This window comes from Grampus griseus (assembly GCF_964374135.1).
Source record: "Grampus griseus genome assembly, chromosome: 4".
In the NCBI taxonomy this organism is placed as follows: domain Eukaryota; kingdom Metazoa; phylum Chordata; class Mammalia; order Artiodactyla; family Delphinidae; genus Grampus; species Grampus griseus.
This window is the reverse complement of record NC_138997.1, coordinates 19,833,690-19,856,601: the sequence shown is the minus strand read 5'-3', so window position 1 is coordinate 19,856,601 and position 22,912 is coordinate 19,833,690. Positions and strand designations below refer to the sequence as shown.

The 22,912-nt window shown below is 39.1% G+C and overlaps 1 long non-coding RNA gene across 1 annotated transcript; it reads left to right on the top strand.

Moving 5' to 3' along the window:
• The first annotated feature begins 91 nt into the window (after nt 1–91).
• On the top strand, nt 92–21,439 carry LOC309821752. The gene is made up of 3 exons (XR_014296657.1): nt 92–241; nt 1,315–1,424; nt 19,297–21,439. It is a non-coding gene; the product is annotated as an uncharacterized lncRNA (long non-coding RNA).
• The last annotated feature ends 1,473 nt before the right edge of the window (nt 21,440–22,912 follow it).

Below are 22,912 nucleotides of genomic sequence, written 5' to 3'. Positions count from 1 at the left end.
CCTGCCCGGCGCCGATTGGCAGCGGGCGGGTGACGTGCGCGCGCCCGGGGGATGCCGAGGGGGCGCGGGCGGCCGCGGGGACTGACGGGTATCGAGGCCCGCCTCGAAATCTCGATGCTGGAGAGGGCTCTTGCGGTGGGCCTTTTACGTCTGTAGACGCTGGAGGTCCGCAGAAAGGATACTGTGTCGGAGGAGGTAAAGCACAAGAGAGTGCTTTGTAACCGGGAAGTGCCCTTCAAAAGTGAGTTTCTCCTGGCGTCTCTTTTTACCTCGGCCCGTCTCGTCTCGGCCTCTTCCCAGCCGCGGCCCCAGAACTGCAAATTCTCTTCAGAGCACCCTTCTCCTCTACCCGCCGCGGCGCCTAATTTCGCTCTCTTCCCTCTACAAGTCTTTTTTGTTGTTGTTGTTGTTGTTGTTTTAAAGAAGTTAAAATACTTTCGCTAAACTAGGAACTGCTTAAAGCTCTGCCCCTTGGCCATTTGGTATAATCCTGCTCCGAGACCTTGAAGTATTTGCCATTCAGACGAGACCCGTTAGAGTCCTTCCTTAGATAATCTTCAGTTCCTTCTAAAGATCTGTTCTTTTTTCGGTTACCTAAAACTGGGAAAGTGGTAAAAGAACATAAAGGCTTAGGGTTTCCTTTATTTCATGTTGCAGGGCTTCTGCTACAAACTAAGGTATCCGTGAAGAACTTTAATTGTTGTTTAGGAAAAAAAAAGAGCGAAAGGAGGTAGCTCAAAAAAAAAAAAAAAAGAAGAGGAAAGGCGATAGCTTTAGTCCCTGGAAGCATCTTACTTGACATGACTTTGTTTCATGTTTTTGCTGAAGTAAGATATCCGAAGTAATTTGTATCTCAATACCCTGTCTCATTACCGTTCTGAACCCCGCTTGACCAGCAACATAAAACAATGAACTGCTCAAGGTCCAATATTGCATTTTGTATGACTCATTGTAACAACCAGCTGTAATATATAGGTTTTATCTTTTATTTTTTCCTTGGTGTTTCATGCTAAAGTGAGAAAGGGAAGGTTATTTTTAAAAGCATTCTCTGGACTGTTTACATTTAATATTTGTTACTGTCCTTCACTAAAAAAAATAACCATCAGCAAGAGGGTTAATTGAAATCTAGATAAGCCTATTTTCTATCATTTTACCCTGGTCAAAATTGTCAAAGTAAAATTACAATGGAAATTTCTACAAAGATGTTTAGATACAGGTTCATGTTCATGAGCTAGGATAGTGTAGAAGATGATTCACAAAGTGATGGTTAAAGGTTGGTGTTTACATTCGAGTTTCCTTTCAATTTCCTCTTAGGAGCTTACTTTTGGTTTGGTGGAAGAAGGACCCTGGAGCTTGTTGATGCTGAAAATGTTCATCTCAGACGTCCTTGTCCTTGAGCCTGTTCTGTTGGGGAGATGGCTGAGGTAGGGGTGGGTTGAGGGAGTGGGGCCATTAGGGGAAGACAAGTTGAGAGAAGGCCACTAAATATTTGTTTCTTAATTAGAGGTTTTGTTATCTTGACAAGAGTGAAACAAGCTGTGTTCAGTGAGATTCTTAAGGTCTCTAAGAAGTTTTTCTTTATAGGAATAAAAAATACATACCTCAGTTAAAAGACAGAACATAGTAAAATGCTCAAGTGCCAAATGTATAAATTGATGTGACCAACACCCAGATCCACATATACAGAATACCAGACACCCCATAGAGCTTCTTTATGTCCCTGCTAACCACATCTTCTTACCACCACCAACACCACCACCACTATTCTGTCTTGCTTTGCATGTTCTTGAATATCATATAAAAGGAATTATACTGCATGTAGTTGTTTTTTTGTGACTGGCTTCCCTTGAGCAGTGGATACCTGGTTTGCTATTTCTAAGTAGAAGGAATGGGATGAGCAGAAGTCTGTATGGATGAAACATTTTTCTTCTTGTCTTTCATCTTTTTTGTCTTAAAATTTAAAGATGTGTAGGCACACATTACCTATTTCTGATGCATTAAATGAGCTATGCTAATGACTAAAAGGAGATAGTTCCTAACCCCACCAATTAAAAAAATCCTTATTGTGCACTTTGGGAATATTTTCTTACATTCCCTTTACTTTAAATTTTAAATCCTGTTTTGTTTTAATTTTTAATTTGCATTTCATTTCCACAGTCCTGCCTTCTTGGCAATACATGAAACAGAGGAGCTGAAGGTAATATTGCTCTAAACAGAAGTGGCAGGCTTATCTGACCACCTTCTGATGTAGTGTCCAACAAAATCTGGTTTTATTATAAGTGTTTGTTTCTTGTGTTTAGACCCCATCTTTAAAAGACAAAGTTATGGTCAGAAAAGGCAAGACAAAATAATATGTGGATAAGTTTAAAGAAGTTATTTAGTGTTAAGAACTTGAGTGAGGATTGGTAATCCTCTGCCTGCTTTATGTCCTAGCTAGGCCCAGATCTCTAATTTCTTTACATGCTTTCCTTTTATAAACTCATCTAGTCCGTGAATTCAAATATGATCAATAAGTTGATGTATCCCAAATCTCTGTTTCCAGCCCAGATGTCTCTAGTACTAATCCCAAACGCCTCCTGGACATCTCTGGGCATCTTTGCCCATTTTTCTATTGCTATACTCATCTTTTTCATTGATTTATGTTTTACGGTTATTAATAACATTGTTGGTTATATTGTTGCCTCTCATCTTCCAGTCTGTGCCTTTTCTTTGGCCTTTGTTTGTGGTGTCTTTTCTTACACTGAAATTTAGTTTGAATGTAGTCACATTTATTCATCTTTTCCTTTATATTTTGTGCTTTGGGTGTCTGGTTTAAGAAATCCTCTCCTAGGGCTTCCCTGGTGGCGCAGTGGTTGAGAGTCCGCCTGCCAATGCAGGGGACGCGGGTTCATGCCCCGGTCCGGGAAGATCCCACATGCCGCGGAGCGGCTGCGCCTGTGAGCCATGGCCGCTGAGCCTGCGCGTCCGGAGCCTGTGCTCCGCGACGGGAGAGGCCACAGCGGTGAGAGGCCCGCGTACCGCAAAAAAAAAAAAAAAAAAATCCTCTCCTACCTCAAAATCACAAAGATATTCATTTATCTTTTTGCTAAAAGTTTTAAACTTTTATTCTTCATGTTTTATTCTTTTTTTAATCAACCTATTTTTGTGCATGAGGTAGAGATCTAATTTATTTTATTTATTTTATATATGAAAAATTAATTGTTCTAGCAGCATTTATTGAATAGTATAACTTTTCTTTTATGGTTTGTAATGTCATTGATTTCAAATCAGTTTTCCACACATCCATGGATTGTTTATTATTTTCCATTGGTCAATTTGTATGACCTCTATAACGTGACCACACTATCATAATTGCTGCTGTTTTATAATAAGTGTTAATAGCCAGTAGGGTATTAACAATAGTTAATATTCATCTATTTTCTTCAAAATTTTCTAGGGAATGACAGGCCCTTTCCTACTATATATGAATTTCAGCATCATCTTGTTAAGTTCTATAAAAAACTTGAGTGTTAATTGAAAATTCATTAGGGCCTCAGTTTCTTCTCTGTAATATGCTGATAGTAATGGTTGTTATGACTATATGTAATTAATTTTTTTAGTGTGCTTAATGAATGGTTATTATCAGCAGTATCGTCTTCATCGTTGGCAATGAATGAGCATTACCTCTGGCTTTGAGATCTTAAATTCAGAAATCCTACCTTCTAACCACAACCTCTTTTATTTGTTTATACATCGTCCACTCCTTTACTCCCACTAACCTTATTTCTCGACTTCTTCAAGATATTTAGTGTTGAAACCATCTCTATTTTTCTAGTCTGTCCGTCCAATCCCGGCTTTATTTTTTCCCATTCCTCACAAAAGTTGCTCTAATTCTTCACCATTCTATATTATTTTTAAGCCTTCTAATTGATACTATCAGGCTTGTTTTGGGCTCAGATAACCTTGATTTTTAGTTACTAGAGAATCTTTCTTCCCCATCATCTCTAAATGTGACTATAATTCCTCCTGTACTTAGTGTCTGCCCTGTCCTTTAAATTTAACTCCTCCCTATGTTCTAGAACTCATCCTCCAAGACCTTGCTCCATCAGTTACCTTCTCTCAGATTTTCATTTTCTTGTTCTCTACTGGCCCTACAAACTGGTGATTTCCAGGCTTTCACATTTCACCAACCAATAAATTTTTTAATTGAGGAAATCAACATGGGTTTGCCAACTTTATTTTGTCAAGAAAAGATATTTAAAAGTAGTATAATAAACAACAAAAAATGACTACCATCTGCTACTGGAAGGCAATATAGCATAATAGTTAAGACCACAAGATTCTGGAGCTAGACTGTTTAGACTAGAATTCTGGCTGTGCCAGGGTAAAATATATAACCTATAAGAATGAAGACAATACCTACTTCTTAAGGTTGTATTGTATATACTAATTCAGTGATTAACATATATGAAGCAACTAAAACAGTACCTGCCACATAGACATGCACAGTAGTGTTAGCTTTTATCTTCGTCATAATTATTATTTTTACATTGCTATCAACACATGTTTTTTTTTTCTTTCTTTTTTTTGGCTGCGTTTGGTCTTAGTTGCTGCGCGTGGGCTTTCTCTAGGTGCGGTGAGCAGAGGCTGCTCTTTGTTGCAGTGCACAGTCTTCTCATTGCGGTGCTTCTCTTGTTGCAGAGCGCGGGCTTCAGTAGTTGTGGCACGCAGACTCAGTAGTTGTGGTTCGCGGGCTCTAGAGCGCAGGCACAGTAGTTGTGGTGCACGGGCTTAGTTGCTCTGCAGCATGTGGGATCTTCCCAGACCAGGGCTTGAACCCGTATGCCCTGTATTGGCAGGCGGATTCTTAACCACTGTGCCACTAGGGAAGGCCCAACACACCTCTTTTATTGTCGCTGAACCTCGTTTTGTTTCTTACAGTGGTTGCTCTAGGGCTGCACAGTCTGTATGATAGTGCAGTATGCCAGTGCTAATCACATGTGGCTCTTGGGGACCTAATTAAGATTGCTATAAGTATAAAATGCTTAAGAGGACCCGTGCTGATTTCTGGAGCTCATTTCCTATGTATCTCCCACCTCCCCTTTCCCTACTCTACGAAGATAACGAGTAGAGAGACAAAGAGTAAATTGTACAAGTTGATAGAAAAAAAGTTGATAGAGGTTTCATATGGTGCATACAGAGGTGAATGTGTTGGACTTAATAACAACTCTGGAAGCGAAAGGGTAATGGAGCAATGCTTCAAAATTCTGAAGGAAAATTACTTCTAATTTAGAATTCTGTATAAGTCACACTGTCAATCAAATATAAGGCTAGAATAAAGTTATTTTCAATCCTGAAGTCTCTCAAATATACAGTTCATTCATCCTTTTTCAAGAAACTAATGGGGGATGGATACCACCTACGTGTGGATTAAACCAAGAAGAAGTAGGACATGTAATCAAGCAAATAAGAAGCCCAAAGTAAGAGAGAGGTAAAAGGAATTGGAGGTTGATAGATTGAAACAATAAGATGAAATTAATGGAACACCTAATATGTTTGAACAAATTGAGAGGAGACTTACCCTCCTGGGCTCAAATTAATGATTTAAGTTTGGGGTTAAATTAATGATTATTATGTGAGAAACTAAGCAAATTTTTAAAAAGGATTTCTATTAAATCTGTCAGTTTATGTGTTCAGACATTTTTAAAGGGATAAACAAAACTTTTTTAAAAAGAGGATTTTGATTTTGGTGTTCTTATATTATACTTCCCTTTTGTTTTTGAGGAACCACATTTTAACTGCCCACCTTACCCACAGTGTTAAGAGGAAATGCAGCAAACTGGAAATAAAAGCAAAACTAGAGAAACAAATTTGGTATCTTTAAATTAATAACAAATGGTAAAACTATTTAAAAGTCTTCTTCCATAATGCTTGTGGTGCTAAAAACAAGCAGTATATAGAATTGCCTAATAGAAAATTCCTAGAGACACTTGGTAGAATAGAGTGAACTTGGAAAAAACCTTTCTATTCTGTAATTTCTATGAGTGTGTATTGAGATGCCACTTTTGTAGTCACTGACTAGAAAAAGATTATAGTTAAAAAGTAAATAGATACAAAATTTATGTATACATACATAATAAAGAGCTTAATTCTATGTAGATCTTTGAAGCTTCTTTTTCTTTTTCGGAAGCCACCTTTTTTGTCTTAGAAATTCCACGCTTACTGTAATCTTGATATATAATCATTAAAAAAATAAGGTAGAATCTTATTTACCTCAGGAGTTTATGGAACTAGCCTACTCCAAGTGCTGATGAACTAGGAACTAAAGAAAACAGGAATCTGATATGCTTTGTGATACCACTGTGCGTTTAATAATATGTTGCTTTATATTATCTAACTTTTGAATTTATATTTGCCTTTGAGCTTATAAACTCAAAGATAGCTGCATTTTATATAGAATAACACTATTCAGATTGAGTGCACCCAATATATCTTGTTAATGACTGTTATGTTTAGAAAATATGTAGGTTGTAAAAATCTGGAAGTAAACAGTTTAAGTACATAAGCCACACCAAGTATATTAGATGGATAATTTCCTGGTTCCTCCATGTCATGTTAACTTAAAAAATGTTTAACATGTCATTTATGGCTATTCGCATCTTTTCAGCCACATCTCTCTTTTGTCCACTTAATTCTTAAGCATTTTTTTTTCCTACTCCTGGTTAACATACTATTTTTGACATATTACTTCTTTAAATCAGAAACTTTAAATTCCACTTAAGATTTTCTGAGGTGCAATTTTCTTAGGTATTAGCAAATCTAATAGTTCAAACTAATTTCATTTGCTACCTTAGCACTAATCATTTTTTAAAATTTATTTTATTTACAATTTTTAATTTTTGATTGCATTGGGTCTTTGTTGCTGCGCACAGGCTTTCTCTAGTTGCGGCAAGTCGGGGCTACTCTTAGTTGCCGTGTGGGGGCTTCTTATTGCGGTGGCTTCTCTTGTTGTGGAGCACAGGCTCTAGGTGCGCAGGCTTCAGTAGATGTGGCTCACGGACTCAGTAGTTGTGGCTGGCAGGCTCTAGGGCACAGGCTCAGTAGTTGTGGCGCACGGGCTTAGTTGCTCCGCAGCATGTGGGATCTTCCCAGACCAGGGCTTGAACCTGTGTCCCCTGCATTGGCAGGCAGATTCTTAACCACTGCGCCACCAGGGAAGCCTAGCACTAATCATTTTATGCCTGGACCGTAGCAACAACCTGCCCAATATTTGACTTTGAGCCTCCAACTCTAAAATACTCTATGCAAAGCTTTAAAAATAGTTTTCCTAAATGAAGGTTTTTTGGTTTTTTTTTTTAATAGACTTTATTTTTTAGAGCAGTTCTAGGTTTGTAGAAAAATTGGGCAGAAAATACAGAGAATTTCCATATGACACTTCACATACACGTACACACCCAGTTTCTCCTATTATTTATGTCTCGCATTAGTGTGGCACATTTGTTACAGTTGATAAACCAATATTGATTCATTACTATTAAAGTCCATAGTTTACATTTTAGGGTTCACTCTTTGTGTCATACAGTTCTGTAGGTTTTGACAAATGCATAGTTTCACGTATCTAACGTTGTGTTATAACAGAATAGTTTAATTGCCCTAAAAATGCCCTGCGTTCTACCTATTCATCCCTGCCCCTCCCATCCCACACCCCTGGCAACCACTGATCTTTTTATTATCACTATAATTTTGCCTTTCAAATGAGATTTTTACTGTCCTTCAAAACCTGTATCTCTAAAGTAGATCCATATATGTGAAAAAAAGCAAGTTGCAGAAAATTTGTATAAAATCCTATTTATAGATTTTTAAAACTATACACATTCACACATTTGATTATGCATAGGACATTTCTGGAAGGAGACACAGAAAAATGATTATTTCTATGGAAAGGAAGAGTTAATGAGGTCTTTAACTTTCTACTTTTATTTAAATTTCTTACCATGTACAATATTATTTTATAATTTTTATTTATTTATTTATTTATTTTTTGCGGTACGCGGGCCTCTCACTGTTGTGGCCTCTCCCGTTGCGGAGCACAGGCTCTGGACGAGCAGGCTCAGCGGCCATGGCTCATGGGCCCAGCCGCTCCGCGGCATGTGGGATCTTCCCGGACCGGGGCACGAACCTGTGTCCCCTGCATCGGCAGGCGGACTCTCAACCACTGCACCACCAGGGAAGCCCATAAACTCATATTTTTATACCTAATATTCTCTTATGACCGTTTTATGATTTCTTGTTCCTTCTTCACACATTAGTAACCTCCCACTCAGCATCTTCTTGACTCCTGTCTTAGGCTCAGTTTCGTTTTAAAATTAGGGTCACAATTTTTATTCACCCTTTTAAGCAGTTGCAATCTGCTTTACCTGCTTTATTTTTATAAGCAATTATTACCTTCTAAAATGGTTTAATGGTTAGTTAGATATTTAGGTGTTTGTATGTTTTTGTCTCTGTGCCCCAGGCCACTTTGCACCACTAGAAAGTACACAAAGATTTTTGCCTGTCTTGTTCACTGATGAATCCTCAGTGCCTGACAGTTCATAGGTGCACAATAAAAATCTTTTGAATGAATAATTGGATTGTTTTTAAACTATTAAATTTGAATTGTTTTTTAAAATTAAATATCTGTTCCTATAACTCTGTTTCAGTTGGTATATGTTGTTTAATTTGTTGTGTCATATGGTGATCATACTCCTCAGGTGTCTAGATATTTTGGTTCACAGGCTCATGTTCTCTACTGCTCTCTCTCATAATGGATGTGGAGGATAAGCAAAAGGGTAGACCCTAGTTTTACCCCTTCCCACAAGTTGAAGGAATAGAGAGCGGAAGGCTCCAGGCACCACAGAAGAGTATAGTGCTCTATCTCTGTTGGTTCCTGTTTCACTGGACAACTCCTTTAGTAAAGATTTGCCTTGAAATTCGTAATTCAACAGCAGAAGGCTGTTGTAATCCACCAAAACCCTAGAGGTTTGGGGAAGGAATGGTGGAGTGACTGTCCACCGCTCTAGAATATCTGGTCAGCCCACACGCTTTTTCATCAGCAGCTCACTTTAACAGACATTATTCTATGCCGGGAAGCCTGATCTGTTGCTGATGATTTGTGTAGTAATCAGTTGTCTGGAACTGATTGTCCCAAAGTGGGATGATCAGTGGGGGAGTGGCAGGAACAATACTTAAAAACTTCTGACCCTAACTAGGGTTTCTTCACAGTTTTTGATTTTATTCCTCAAGCCCTTACTTCCTTTCTGTACCTACCCAGGGTTAATTTGGAGGGAGGAAGCCAGCATCCCTTACTAGATCTCTATTTTCTCAGGAACCGTACATAAGAAACCCACTTTAAATATAAAGACACAAATAGGTTAAAAGTAAAAGAATGGAGAAAGATCTACTATGCTAATGCTCATCAAAGGAAAGTGTAGTTGCTATATGCAGACAAAAGGACTTCAGAACAAGGAAAATTATCAGTGATAGGAAAGGTCATTACATAATGATAAAGAAGTCAATGCTCCAAAAAGATGCAGCAACCTTTAATGTGTGTATGTCTAACAACAGAGCCTTAAGACAGCTAAGGCAAAAACTGACAGAACTTCAAGGAGAAATAAACGAATCCACTATTATAGCTGGAGACTTCATCACCCCTCTTTCAGTAATCAATAGATCTAGCAGGCAGAAAATCTGTGAGGATATAGTTGAACTCTGTAGTACCATCAGTCAACTGGATCTAATTGACATTTATAGAATACTTAACCCAACAACAGCAGAATACACGTTCTTCTAAAAGAGACATTTATCAGTGTAAGAAATAACTTGTATGCAAAAATATAAACATAGTTAAAGTTAATAGGTATATAATACATTTAGAAAAATATGTACAGTGAAGTTTAACATCTGTAATATTAAAAGAGCTCTTAGAAATTCACATCAAGGGAACAAGCAGGGACTTCCCTGGTGGCTCAGAGGTTAAGAATCCGCCTGCCAATGCAGGGCACACAGGTTTGACCCCTGGTCCAGTAAAATCCCACATGCCGCGGAGCAACTAAGCCCGTGTGCCACAACTACTGTGCCTGTGCTCTAGAGCCCGCAAGCCACAACTACTGAGCCGGCATGCTCTAGGGCCCACGTGCTGCAACTACTGAGCCCGTATGCTGCAACTACTGAAGCCCGTGCTCCGCAACAAGATAAGCCACCGCATGAGAAGCCCACACACAACGAAGAGTAGCCTCCTCTCGCCACAACTAGAGAAAGCCCGTGTGCAGCAACAAAGACCCAATGCAGCCAAAAAAAGAAAAGAAAAGATATACACAGTATGGGACCACTTTGTAAATTCCAAAAAAAAAAAGATATTAAAAAAAAAAGGGAGCAAGCAATTCTACAGAAAAATGGGTGGGCAAAGAATACGAACTCAGCAAATGGTAAATCCAAATGTGAAAAGATGCTCAAAATCAGAAGAAATCATGGGCTTCGCTGGTGGTGCACTGGTTGAGAGTCCGCCTGCTGATGCGGGAGACGCGGGTTTGTGCCCCGGTCCGGGATGATCCCACATGCCGCGGAGCGGCTGGGCCCGTGAGCCATGGCTGCTGGGCCTGCGCGTCCGGAGCCTGTGCTCCACAATGGGAGAGGCCACAACAGTGAGAGGCCCGCGTACCGCCAAAAAAAAAAAAAAAAAAAAAGAAACGAGAAGAAATCAGGAAACTGCAAACTAAAATAATGAGATGCCAATTAGGCCTATGTAACAGATTGGCAAACCTTTTTTTTTAAATTCAACTAACATTTATTAAGTGTCAGTTTATTAAGTGACAGAGCTAATCTAGTGCTCACCAAAGCATTGTGAAACAGATCTTATCCCTGTTTTACAGTTGAAGAAAGAAGATCAGATAGTTAAATTGACTTGACAAAAATCACATAAAGGAAACTGGGGAATTCACTCTACTGGAACTATTTTTCTTTTTCTTTTCCTTTTGAGGAGCAATTCATTCAAATGTAATGTGTGTTTGTGTATCTAGATAGGTGGATAGGTATTTATGTTTTGAGTTGAAGTTTCCCCCACATATCTGCCATCCACCCATTTCCCATGCCAACACCACTCGTCTCACAACCACTTTGATTAGTTTCTCAAGTATTTCCCAGAGCTTTTTTATACAAATATGAGTTTATTTTATTCTCCTTAAAAAAAAGAAAAAAAGCAAAGGTTATAATAATGCACTGTGTTCCACAACTCAGAGTTATGTAAGTAGCTCCATAATGAGAGTTCTTATCCTTTAACAGCTGCATTGTATTTCACTACAAGAATACCAGAATTTATTTTACTAGCCCTTATGATGGATATTTGCATTGATTTCAGTCTTTTGCTTTTGAAAACAGTGTAGTAATGAATAATACTGTTTATAATTTTGTCTCACATGTTCAAGATTTCACAGAAATAAGATTGCTGGATCAAAGGGTATGTAATGTGTGTGGGATTTTGATAGATATTGCCAGATTTCCCTGTGTTATATAAACAACATGGAAGAGTGACCCCACAGCATTGTCATTAGAGTATGTTATCAAACTTTTGGATTTGGGACTGATAAGTGAAAATGTTTAATCTTAGTGTAGTATTATGCATTTCTCCTGTTACAAGTGAAGTGAGACATCTTTTCAGAATGGGCAAAATGTTAAATGACCAATAGCACCTGTTGCCAGTAGGGATCCAACTAAAAGGGTATTATACATTGCTGGTATAAATGTGAACTTTTTCAACCTATTTGCAAAACAGTCTGGCAACCTGTGTTAAAATGTTTTAAACTACAAATATCTTTTGTCCTAGCTACATCATTCTTGCGAATCTGTCCTATAGGTATAAAATACTACGTAAGGGTCTATCTGTGAGAATATTCACTGTAGTATCATCCATAGTATCAAAAAACAAGTAACAAAATGAAAGCTCATTAATAGGAAAATGGTTGAATTAATTACAGTTTTTGTATCTTATGGAAAGGAATAAATTAAAGCAGTATGAGTTGAATTGTGATTTCCACAAGATATTGGGTTAGCCAAAAAGTTGATTCGATTTTTTCTGTAAGACAGCTCTAATAGCGCTTAGTTGTCTTTAACTTCATTCAAAACAATTTTGTTAGATTGTATGTGACAGCTGTCATATCAGTGTGCATTTAAAAAAACTTATCAAAATTGGTGAATTTTTAAAAAATATTTGGTTGCACTGGGTCTTAGTTGTGGTGGGCTCCTTAGTTGCAGCACGTGGGCTCCTTAGTTGCAGCAGGCAGGCTTCTTAGTTGCAGCTCGCCAGGTCCTTAGTTGTGGCAGGTGGGCTCCTTAGTTGTGGCATGTGAACTCTTAGTTGCAGCATGCATGTGGGATCTGGTTCCCTGACCAGGGATTGAACTCCAGTCCCCTGCATTGGGAATGCAGAGTCTTAACCACTGTGCCACCAGGCAAGTCCCAAAAATGCAGAGTCTTAACCACTGTGCCACCAGGCAAGTCCCAAAATTGATGAATTTTTATGTAGCCATTTTAATATTGAAGATGGAAGAAAACAACATTTTCAGCATATTATGCTTTATTATTTCAAGAAAGGTAAAAACGCAACTGAAATGCAAAAAAAGATTTGTGCAGTGTATGGAGAAGGTGCTGGGACTGATCGAACATGTCAAAAGTGGTTTGCGAACTTTTGTGCTGGAGATTTCTCACTGGATGATGCTCCATGGTTGGGTACATCAGTTGAAGTTGATAGCAATCAAATCTAGACATTAATTGAGAACAGTCAACGATATTGCTAGAGGGAAATAGCCGACATACTCAAAATATCCAAATCAAGCGTTGAAAATCATGTGCACCAGCTTGGTTATGTTAATCGCTTTGATGTTTGGGTTCCACATAAGTTAAGTGAAAAAAATCTTCTTGACCGTATTTCCGCATGTGATTCTCCACTGAAACATTACAAAAATGTTCCGTTTTTAAAACAAATTGTGATGGGTGATGAAAAGTGGATACTGTACAATAATGTGGAATGGAAGAGATCGTGGGGCAAGTGAAATGAACCACACCAAAGGCGGGTCTTCATCCAGAGAAGATGATGTGTGTATATGGTGGGATTGAAAGGTAGTCTTCTATTATGAGCTCCTTCTGGAAAACCAAACGATTAATTCCAACAAGTACAGCCTCCAGTTAGACCAACTGAAAGCAGCACTTGACGAAAAGCGTCCAGAATTAGTCAACAGAAAACGCATAACCTTCCATCAGCAAGACCGCATGTTTCTTTGATGACCAGGCAAAAACTGTTACAGCGTGGCTGGGAAGTTCTGATTCGTCCGCCATATTCACCAGACATTGCACCTTCGGATTTCCATGTATTTCGGTCTTTACAAAATTCTCTTAATGGAAAAAATTTCAATTCCCTGGAAGACTGTAAAAGGCCTATGGAACAGTTCTTTGCTCAAAAACATAAAAAGTTTTGGGAGGATGGAATTATGAAGTTGCCTGAAAAATGGCAGAAGTTAGTGGAACAAAACGGTGAATACGTTGTTCAATAAAGTTCTTGGTAAAAATGAAAAATGTGTCTTTTATTTTTACTTAAAAGCTGAAGGAGCTTTTTGGCCAATCCAACACTACTGCTTAAATGAGAAAAAAACAAGATGAAGAAAAGTGTGTATAATATGATCCCAGTCTATAAAACATAATCGTCAACACACATAAATGGTTTGCATATTTGTGTTTGTGCCTGTTTACACTCAAAATATTTATATTTGTAGATGTATATATACACACATGAGTATTTGTATATAACTATATGGGGGGAATAATGGAAAATACATATTACTTGGGATATAGGTTTGGTTGCTTTAAGGCCGAAATAATAATGACTTAAATAAGATGGAAGGTTTTTTTTTCTGTTCCATAACAGTCCAGAAATAATCAGTTCAAGATTGATACAGCAGCCTCAGGTGTTAGGGATCCAGGCTTGTTAATCAGCTATACTCAATATGCGGCTTCTATTTCATGGCCTAAGGTGGTTGTTCCAGCTCCTGCCAAGATGTATCTGGGAATGGGAAATGGAAAAACAGTATACCTCTTCTTTTTAAGGGCATGTCACAGAATTTGCAGCCATCATTTCCACTTATAGCCCATGGGCCAAAATGTAGTCACATGGCCAGACCTCCAAGGGAAGCTAGGAAATATAGTCCTTGCCTGTGTAGCAATGTACCAAGCCAAAACTTGGGGGTTCTAATACTAAAGGATGAGGGAGAAGAAGGGACACTGAGAGACAATAGCAGTCTCTGCCATAATAGACTAGATTATTCCTGCATTACAAATCAACCACAAAATTTAATGGCTTAAGACAATAATGATTTATTATTTCTCACCATGCTGTGTTTTGGCTAGAAAGTTTTTCTGTTGGTTTTCTCTGGGCTCATTCACATGGCTCCCTTCACATGGTCTTTCATCCCAGACTTATTCACAGCATAGTGGCCCAGGGCAGTGTTCCAAAAGGTGAAAAAGGAACTGTAAAGCCTTTCTAAACCTCATCCAAAGAAGTTGCACAGAGTCACAGCTTCTGCATTCTGTGGTCAAAACAAGTCCCAAGGCTAGCCTAGATTCAAGAAATGGGGAAATAAACTACCTTTTGTTAGTTAAGGTGGCAAAGGCACATTGCAAAAAGGCATAAACAAAGGAGGCATGATTCATTGGGAGCAAATATTGTAACAGTCTAACATGACATTTTTACACTTATATGTGTATGTAAATTTTTGTTTGTCTGCATATTCAAAGAAATGTAAATAAGTACTGTTATAATGAGTTAAATTCATGGTGAGCAGATACAAATATGACCACATCACTCTCTTGCTTATTATTGCCTTACAGATTAAAGCCCAAGCCCCTTAGCCTGTACCACTTCTACTGTATTTTACTGTCTCCCAGGAAATGTAATGAAAACCAAGCAGAAAGATAAGTCTAGCTGAAGTTGTTGGGCTTCAAGTAAGTTGTGGAATCTGAACTGGGCGTTGAAGGAAGAAGTGTTTGAATTGATGGAGAAGGGCAAGTAGGCATAACCAGTAGTTCCTAATCTTATTGGGACCACCCTTTTAAAAAACTGAAATACAGCATACTGCAGAAATAAATGAAGTATCTATCATAAAGTAAAAATATTCCTCTATCCATCACCCAGGAAATAGAATATCACCAGTTACATGGAAACCTCTTATGTGACCTCCCAGTAACAATCCTGCCCGTCCTCCCCAAATGTAACCACTCATTCTAATTTCTAACCATAGATTAGTTTTGCCTGGTTTTGAATCATACATGAGAGATTAAATATGCATTTCACCATTATATTTGTAAGATTCATCTGTTGTTTGTAGAAGTAGTTTGTTCATATTCATTGCTATATTCCATTATGTGGATAAAATAAATATATCCATTCTGTTGTAGCTATTTGGGTTTTTTCTACTTTGGGGCTACTAACAAATAATGGTACCACAAGCATTCTTTCATATGTCACTTGGTGTACGTGGGCAGACATTTCTATTGAGAGAGTACATAGGGTTAAAATTCCTTGGTCATTGAGGTAGATTCAAACTGTAAAGAATGACAGTTTTCCAAAGTTTATGTTTTTTATATCCTCCCCAGCAGTATATGAAAGTTTCATGTTCTCCACACCCTAGGCAACACTTAGTATTGTCAGTTTTGTTTTTTTTTTTAAGCCATTCTGATAGGTGTGTAGTGGTATCTCATTTGGCATTAATTTGCATTTACCTGATGTCTATTGAGCTTGAACACCATCTTACATTATTTGCCATTTGGGGATCCTCTTTTTTTTAAGTGCTTGTTCAAGTCACTTATCCATATTTCTGTTGGGTTGTCATTCTTTTCCTTATTGAACTTTAGGACTTCTTTATGTACTCTGGATATGAGTTCTTGGTCAAATATATGTGCACCAAATATCCTTCCCCATAACATGGTTTGTCTTTTCATTTCCTTAATAGCATCTTTTGGAAAAAAGTTCTTAAGTTTAATATATTTTACCAATCTTTTCCTTTCTTATTTTGAGTGTGCTTTCTATTTCTTTTTATAACCCTAATTGATAGATTAATTGGTACCAGGAGTTATCACAGGAAATGGATCCTCACAATGGGCTTTTGGGATTGGCTTATATGCACACATACACACACATGTAAAATCAATCACAAGGATAACCTCATTGCTATAGGTACAAGGACCACAGGTTATAATCCATGGCTTACAGTACTGTTGTGATGACCATTAATAGCATGGGATGGAGTGAAGATGGAGGGGAGGGGAGAGAAAGTATCACCATGGTAATCATAGTAATTATAAAGATTCTGAACCCACCAGGCTTCTCTTATGGTCCTAAACACATTGTACATAGGAAAAAGAAAAATATGAAAACTATTAATATATAGTTAAGAATGCTTGTAGGGGATCAGAACTCCTCCACTGTAGCTTTGAAGGAGTCCTTCATCTTCTGTAATCAGTGGGCAGATAAGGTAGATTCGTAGTACTAATTAAATGCTCAGTTCTTCCAGTTTTCTTACACTAAGGTTAGCATTGATGGGAAAGGAGTGGGCCCTGAGACACAGAATGGGGATAGTTGGGCAGACAAGAAAGAAGCTGAGAACTCTGAACCTTCATATTCCCCTGAACTTCCTTTGCTCTCAGAGGAAACCAGCCTCCTCTGCATAGAGGCTTTCAGTGACTACATTTGGGGCAGCTCTCTTATAAGTTGATTCCTATTGTCCTCAGAATTTACCCTCACCACCTCCCAGTTCCATCCCAACATAGCCTCCCCATCAGGGAAGTATGCATCCTGCTCTGGCAAGAGACTACCTACAGAGGAGTTTAAGACCTTGTCGTTTTGACCAGCAGGAACCTGGGGAGTATATATAGAAGTGGGTTCTAAGGGTGTTACACCGAGGGAAAGTAGACATAAGGTTTAATCAAGGCAAACTTACCTGAGAATTAAGATTTAATATGTTGGCATTAATAGTTTGCTAGGATGAGCCTTGGACTCAGTAACTGCCTACAAATAATAAATGGCTCCCAAAATAAAAAATAAAAATAAACGGCCTACAAATAAAATTTGAAATAATAATTTCAGAATATCAGAAATCCCCTGGCATACCATAGAGGAAGGAGTACAGTGGCTCCTTAGCCATCCTCAACTTTCACCAAGTCATTAAAAAATGCATTGGTGGGGCTTCCCTGGTGGCACAGTGGTTGAGAGTCCGCCAGCCGATGCAGGGGACGCGGGTTCGTGCCCTGGTCTGGGAAGGTCCCAGATGCCGCGGAGCGGCTGGGCCCGTGAGCCATGGCCGCTGAGCCTGCGCGTCCGGAGCCTGTGCTCCGCAACGGGAGAGCCCAAGACAGTGAGAGGCCCGCGTACGGAAAAAAAAAAAAGCATTGGTGATGGGAGCACCAGCATTCCCAAAGAGCTCTGAAGTGGTTCTCCTTTGTTTGCAAAAATGATGGTGATGAAAGCTGTGGTAGAATTGAGTTTCCTGATCTCAGTGGGAATAAAGAAGTCTAAAGTGGTAGAGATCATATGATAGCGTACAACCGTCAGAGACAAGGTGGGCACAATTACCATAATAAGCCAAAAACGAAAATGTGAACAAGAGTGTTTTGACCCACAGGGAAAAGTAGTAATGGATACTAAATGATCTTGAGGTCCCTGGAAATAAAATAGATTAACCTATTAAGGTGCTGCTTGACATATTTAGGTGGAAAAATTCTAAGATGTAGACTAACTTGTGTTATTACAGTTAAATTGGTACTTCCTGATGATCGGGAGAGATTTGGTCCTTTAGCGGAGGAACCTGCAATGCAGCCACAGTGGTATAACCATGAATCTTCCCCTAACCCACTGGTTTCCAAACTTGTCTGCACATAAGAAGACCTTAGAATTCTAAAGCCAAGGGCACACCCCAAGCCAATTAACTCATATAAGTTCTGTGGGTGAGACCCAGGCACTTGTATTTTTAAAGCTCCCCAGGTAATTCCAGTGAGCAAGTTAGGGAATCACTGCCCTAATCCTTCTCTGGTGGCTATTTATTGGTTAAATAGGGGGCCTAAGAAAGTCAAGTGACAGATGGAGTCCTGGCCAGAGTCTAGCTAACAGTGAGCCCAGAGAGACCCACACTGGTTATTTCTCCAGCCCCAGATGTGTAGTAAGAATAAATATATTTTAATAATTGAAGCAATCTTCATTTTGGTTTTCTGACCAATAGATTGAGCATTATGGTAGGAAGGACTACATAGAAGTTCAGAATTGCTTGTTACCACTCCCTCCCAAGACAGTAAAAGAAAAGCAGTACAGAAGTTAGTGCCCCCATGCGGGCATGGTGATTCGTACCAGATTCCCATTTAAATTCCCTGTGTGGTAACCAGATGGGTAGTGAGAAATGACAGTGGATTGTTGCAAAGCTTAATCAGGTGGGGTGCCAACTGCAGCTATCCAGGTGTGGTACCTGCACTGGAGGAAGTTAGTACAGACTGCGACCTGGTACACAGGTACGGATCTGGAAACGCGCTCTGCCCCGCCCCCACCCGATTCCAGTCAGGAAAGAAAGCCAAAAGCAGATTGCGTTTAACTGGCAGGGACAACAGTACACCCTGTCTTGTCTCAGGGCTGTGTCAGCTTTCCTGTTGTCTCTATGGTATGGAGGGACCTTGACCATATCATTGTACCATAGACTATCACACTGGTCTATTACAGCAATGAAGTTATGTTAAATGAACCTAGTGAGCAGGCTAGAACCTAGTAGCAAGCATTCTGCATGATTTGATAAGACATATGCCTGCCAGAAGATGCAAGATAAACCCTGCAAAACTTCCAGGACCTGCACCGAGTTTCTAGGGGTGCAGTGGCCTAAGACATGTTAGGATATCCATTCAAATAAATGACAGGTAGTTGTGTTTTCTACCATTATAACAAAGAAGAAGGAAAAAATGTGTAGCAGGCCTTTTGGGGTTCTGGAGGCAACAAAATAAAGTATATTAGGGTGACCTGCTCTTATCTGTTTCCAGATAACTATAAGACTACATGTTTTGAGTGGGGCCCAGAGCAAACTGTCTTGCCAGTTGGGCCTTATGATTGGGCAGATCCAATGGTATTGGAAGTTCATGTGTTAGAGATGTTAAATGAAGCCTTGGGTAAGTTCCAATAGGGGAATTACAACATAAACCCTTTGGTTTTGGAGTAAGGATGTATCTGCCTCAGCCAACAACATTTTGTTTTGTTTCTTTGAAAAGCACCTCCTGATTTGCTCCTGCTACCTGGTAGAGACGGAATACCTGATCATGGGACATCAAGTGACCACGTGAATAATAAAACCACCCATCATGAACTGGTGTTATCTGATTCACCGAACCATACAACTGGATGAGCACAGAAGCAGTCTACTCCCTATGAGACTGGGACATGGCTACAATTAAACTAAATGAGCAGGTGACTCAGACTCCTATAGTCCCTGACTCTACTCCTTCAGCACTTCCCCCCAAACCCATATAAATTGGCTTCATGAGGAGTTCTTTCTGACCAATTAATGGAAGAGAAAAAAGCATGGGTCCTGTTTGTTCATGGAAGAATCTGCAGTGAGCTGGCAATAGCTGGATGTGAGTGGTCACTACACACCACCACCACTCATTAGTGGTCCTGACCCAGAATAGTAAAGGGAAATCCTTCCATAGGGAAGAATTTTAGGAGACAAGGCCTGAGGTAAGGGTATACACTGGTTTGTTGTCAGCAGCTTATGAGTTGACTGGCTAGACAAAAACTTGGAGAGAACAAATTGGAAAGCTGGTTCCATTTATGAGGCCAGCTGGGATACAATAACCTGCAAATTGGGGATGCTGACCTAAAGAATTAAGTATATGCTTAAAATCAGTAATCAGTATATGGTGCCACCTTTCCCAAAATGTATGCAGAGTGGAGATGAGAGTAGTCCCTCTATTTTCAGTATGACTAATTTTGTAAAAAAACAAACAAACAAACAACTGGTGGCATGTTTTCCAAACTTGGTGAAAAGCATAAAACTACAAATCCACAAAAGCTCAGTAAATCACAAGCAGAAAAATTGCAATGAAAGTCACACCTATGCATGTTACAGTCAAACTGATAAAACTAATTCAGAAAAACACTTAAAAGCATCCAGAGAAATTATACATTATACACAAGATGGCAGTTATATGAATTTTTTTAAAAGGATGCATAACATATAGAAAAATTCACAAATATAATTGTTCAGCATGACTTGCCACAAAGTGAAGATAACTATGTAATCACCACCCACATCAATAACTATGTCCCTTAGTCATTGCTCTTCTTCCTTCCCAAAGGTAATCATCATCCTGAATTCTAACACCAAAGATTAGGTTTGACAGTGGTTAACCTTTATATAAATTGAATACATGACAGTGGTTAACTTTTATATAAATTGAATAATGTATTCTTTAGTGTCTGGCTTCTTTTATTTAACGTGAGATTCATCCATGTTGTTACCTGGAGCAGTTGTTCATTCATTTTCATTGCTATACAGTATTCTACTTTATAAATATACCACATTTATTTATCCATTTTACTGTTGATAAACATCAGAGATGTTTCCTTTTTTTTTTTTTTTTTTTTTGCGTTACGCGGGCCTCTCACTGTTGTGGAGCACAGGCTCCAGACAGGCAGGCTCAGCGGCCGTGGCTCACGGGCCCAGCCGCTCCGCGGCATGTGGGATCTTCCTGGACCGGGGCACGAACCCGTGTCCCCTGCATCGCCAGGCGGACTCTCAACCACTGCGCCACCAGGGAAGCCCCGATGTTTCCATTTTTGGGCTGCCAGGAGGAGAGCTGCTGTGAACATTGTTGTGTATGTCTTTGGGTGTACATACGTATGCATTTGTGTTGGGTTCTTTTATTATGCCTAATAAACCACTTGAGGAATTTTTTGGTCCCTGAAACTTCAGACTTAGTGGTTTTGGAGGTTTTAGTACTCAAGGGAGGAATGCTTCCTAGGAAACATGGTTTCAGTGAATTAGAAGTGGACAGTGCTTGCTGGCAGGTTTGGGCTTTTTCTATCACTAATCAACAGAGAGAGGAGGGAGGGGATCACTACTGCCAAGGGTGAAAGATTCCTTTTAACGGGGAAATTGGATTGCTGCTACACAGTGGAGTAAGTAGGACTATATATGGAATGTATGATATTCACCAAGATTGCTTCTTAGTATTTTCTTGGCTGATAGTCCAATAAGAAAACTAGAGTAACCCAAAAAGGACCTCCACTAAGATTCATCTTATACGAATGAATGTTTGGGTCGCCACACGTGGTAAAGAACTCCATTCAATTTAGGTGCAAGCTGAGTGGGAGAAACCTAGAATGGGTGGTGAAAGAAAGCAGCTATGCTTATGAACCTAGTCCTCATGACCAGCTAAAACACAGGTTTTATGAAACTATGATTATGTTTTGTTACTTGTTTCTTTTCTCCCCTACCAAGTATGAAAAATTCTGGGGTGGATAATGTTTTTGGCTTCCGATGAGAGTATGACTGAATTGACACCCCATGATGGAAGGAGACTGTGGTGGAAAAGAGTGAGATGAGCATTTATATTCCTAGCTGATGGAAGGAGACTGTGGTGGAAAAGAGTGAGATGAGCATTTATATTCCTCCTGGCTCCTGCCATTAGAGGTTGCCTTGAACTGGATGTGTACCTTGACCAAAGGTCATTGCCTCTCTCACGATGAACTCTTCACAGTTCTCTCTCCTTCGAGACTGCTTAACTTCTTCTGTCTCTTGGAGATTAAGGGAGGTATAGTTCTCCTGCTGTTAGCCCTGGGTTACAGAACTATCCTTGTAATTCTCATATCCTATACACAAATTTGTAATTAGTCCCTCTCTTTAAAAAAAAGAAACAAAACAGCTTCCTTAAATGATCTTGAGTGCGTCATTTTTTTAAAATTTATTTTATTTGGTTGTGCCGGGTCTTAGTTGTGGCAGGCAGGCTCCTTAGTTGTGGCATGCGAACTCTTAGTTGCAGCATGCATGCGGGATCTAGTCCCCTGACCAGAGATAGAACCCCGCCCTCCTGCATTGGGAGCGTGGAGTCTTAACCACTGTGCCACCAGGGAAGTCCCTTGAGTGTATCATTTGTTTCCTGTTAGGACTCTTGACACATGAGTTTTTTATCCTTGTATTGCTTCTTGCCTAAAATCTACTTCGATATTAGCATAGCCACAGTCTTTGTTCGTTTTTGCATATTTTTTCACTTTAAACTTTCTGCATTCTAATATTTAAGGGTTGTCTCTTGAAAACAGGTTAAAGGTGTATCTTTATAAATCCAAGGCAACAGTCTTGACTTTTAATTGGGGTAATCAATTTACACTTAATGTAATTACTGATACATCGGGCTTTAAAGCTGCTATCCTACTGTTTCTTGTCTCCCCTGTTCTTCACTCTTTTTTCTCTACTTTCTTTATCCTTTGGGATAGATCAGGTTTTTTTATTCCACCTTTTCCTTTTGATTGGCTTCTTAGCTATATGTTCTTTTACTATTCTTTAATTAATTACTCTAGAAATTAGAATGTGCATACTGGACATCTAAAAGTCTAGTATATACTAGTACTTTATCCACTTCCAAGACAGTGTGAACACCTTAGACCACTTTATCCTCTCCTCTCAATTTATGTGGTGTTAATGTTTTAAATCTGTATGTTTTTAACACCACAGTATATCAGCATTGTTTTGTAAAATTAATATTCATTGAGATTTACCCATGTATTTTCTTTTTCATTGTTCTTCATCCCTTTCAGAGCTTCCATCTGAGATCATTTCTCTCTGCTCGAAGGCTGCTCTTTCCTCCAAGGCAGAGATGCTGGTGACAA